Source organism: Hipposideros armiger, unplaced genomic scaffold (genome assembly GCF_001890085.2).
Source record: "Hipposideros armiger isolate ML-2016 unplaced genomic scaffold, ASM189008v1 scaffold_86, whole genome shotgun sequence".
NCBI classification, from domain to species: Eukaryota; Metazoa; Chordata; class Mammalia; order Chiroptera; family Hipposideridae; genus Hipposideros; species Hipposideros armiger.
The window spans coordinates 2,890,003-2,892,755 of NW_017731436.1; the positions used below are offsets into that span (position 1 = coordinate 2,890,003).

At 53.7% G+C, this 2,753-nt stretch overlaps 1 pseudogene; it reads left to right on the top strand.

Moving 5' to 3' along the window:
- Window positions 1–540: 540 nt before the first annotated feature.
- Window positions 541–2,338, top strand: LOC109383602 (splicing factor 1 pseudogene; annotated as a pseudogene).
- Window positions 2,339–2,753: the final 415 nt, after the last annotated feature.

Consider the following 2,753-nt stretch of genomic DNA (forward strand, 5'->3'; position numbering starts at 1 on the left):
TAGCTAAGAACATGGCAGAACTGAAGTCAGATGGAGAAGATGGCTGTATGTGAGTGAGCTAGAATAAAAATAACTTTAAACATTATTTGGTTGATAAAATATTTTCCAACAATGCATTTCCACCCTTTACCTCGATATAACTCATTGTAAAAGATAAATGCTGGGCACAGAGCAACATGACTCTATAGGTCTCCGTATGCCTTTTTCCAGGTTGTGATATGTAAGGCCCGACACGAATTCGTTTATCTCATGCTGAACTCTACAAAAGTGAGGAAGGAACCTAAATATTTCTAAAGAGATCAAAACGCACTATTTTAATTAGTAAGATAAAATATTATTTTAGGCAAACCAAGGGAACAAACTCTCAATCTGAAAAGTGACGGAGCACAGAATTCAAACATAGTACATGGTTCTGAAGAGAAGGTCACATCGCAGACAGCGAAAGAAAAGACAAGCTGGCTGCCGCCGCCCGCCGCACGAGAGGATGGGTTCCGCGCGCTAGCGCAGCGACACCCCTGCTCCCCCCGAAAGATTCGCCGGTGCCGGTCCCCCAGGGCGCCATGGCGACCGGAGCGAACGCCACACCGCTGGACTTCCCAAGTAAGAAGCAGGAGAGGAGCCGGTGGAACCAAGACACAATGGACCAGAAGACCGTGATTCCAGGAATGCCTGCGGCTATCCCCCCTGGACTTACTCGGGAACAACAAAGAGCTTATATAGTGCAACTGCAGATAGAAGACCTGACTCGTCAACTGCGCACAGGAGACCTGGGCATCCCCCCTACCTCTGAGGACAGGTCCCCTTCCCCCGAGCCCATCTGCAATAGCGAGGGGAAGGCTTAACACCCTTGAGTTCCGCACCCGCAAAACACTCGAAGAGGAAATGGTTGCCCTCAACCCTGATTTCAAGCCACCTGCAGATTACAAACCACCAGCAACACGTGTGAGTGATAAAGTAAGGATTCCACAAGATGAATATCCAGAGATCAGCTTTGTGGGGCTGCTCATTGGGCCCAGAGGGAACACGTTGAAGAACATAGAGAAGGAGCGTAACGCGAAGATTATGATCCGGGGGAAAGGGTCTGTGCAAGAAGGGAAAGTTGGGCGCAAAGACGGCCAGATGTTGCCAGAAGATGAGCCACTTCATGCCCTGGTTACCACCAATACCATGGAGAACGTGAAGAAAGGAGAAGAACAGATCAGGAACATCCTGAAGCAGGGCATTGAGACCCCTGAGGACCAGAATGATCTACGGAAGATGCAGCTTCGGGAGTTGGCTCGCTTGAATGGGACCCTTCGGGAAGATGATAACAGGATCGTAAGGCCCTGGCAGAGATCAGAGACCCGCAGCATTACCAATACCACAGTGTGTACCAAGTGTGGAGGGGCTGGCCACATTGCTTCTGATTGCGAATTCCAACGGCCTGGTGACCCCCCGTCAGCTCAGGATAAAGCACGTATGGATAAAGAATATTTGTCCCTCGTGGCTGAACTGGCTGAAGCACCCGAGCCAGCATCGGTGGGCCCCACCTCTGGGCCTGCCAGCACCCCTCTGGCCAGTGCACCGCGGCCTGCGGCTCCCGCCAACAACCCACCTCCACAGTCTCTTATGTCCACCACCCAGAGCCGCCCACCCTGGATGAATTCTGGCGCTTCAGAGAGTCGGCCCTATCACGGCATGCACGGAGGCGGTCCTGGAGGGCCTGGGGGTGGCCCCCACAGCTCTCCACACCCATTACCCAGCCTGACAGGTGGGCATGGTGGACACCCCATGCAGCACAACCCTAATGGACCCCCACCCCCTTGGATGCAGCCGCCGCCACCACCGATGAACCTGGGCCCCCACCCACCTGGGCACCATGGCCCTCCTCCAACGGATCAGTAGCTGGGAAGTACGCCTGTGGGCTCTGGGGTCTATCGCCTGCATCAAGGAAAAGGTCTGATGCCGCCGCCGCCGCCCAGTGGGCAGCCCCCGCCCCCGCCCTCAGGTCCTCTTCCCCCATGGCAGCGGCAGCAGCCTCCGCCACCCCCTCCGCACAGCAGCATGGCTTCCAGTACCCCCTTGCCATGGCAGCAAAATACGACGACTACCACCACGAGCGCTGGCACAGGGTCCGTCCCGCCATGGCAACAGCAGCAGGCGGCTGCCGCGGCTTCTCCAGGAGCCCCTCAGATGCGAGGCAACCCCACTGCGGTGCCCCTGCCCCCCGGGGCCCCACCCCTCCTCCTCCGCCTCCCACGGACCCTTCTAACTTTGTCACCACGATGGGCATGGGGGTGTCGGGCATGCCGCCCTTGGGATGCCTCCAGCTCCCCCACCGCCTCCACCACAGAGCTAGACTCGGTTTTTTTAAGAAAATATATATTATAGAGAGAGAGAGAGAAAAAAAAAAGACAAGCTCTCAGTACTTGTCTGTCATGGATCTGGCCACACATCGTCTTGATCCAAACCACACAGAGTGGGTGTTACAAACACAGGAGTTATCATCGGACACCCCTGGGTTAGAACCCACCTTCTGTCCACATTATCTGTGTAACTTGGGCTAAACTGCATGTTTCATCTGAGAAGTAACATAATAGCGCCTATTCGCACAGGATAAATAATTTATGTAACGGGCCTATTAAATCAGGCACTCAATATAGAATAATCATTACTATCATTTTTTTTTGGATTTTTTTTATTTTTTATTGGGGAATTGGGAGATGGGAACAGCACTGGTGAATTGGGGGAAGGGGAACAGACAAGTTGCTGTC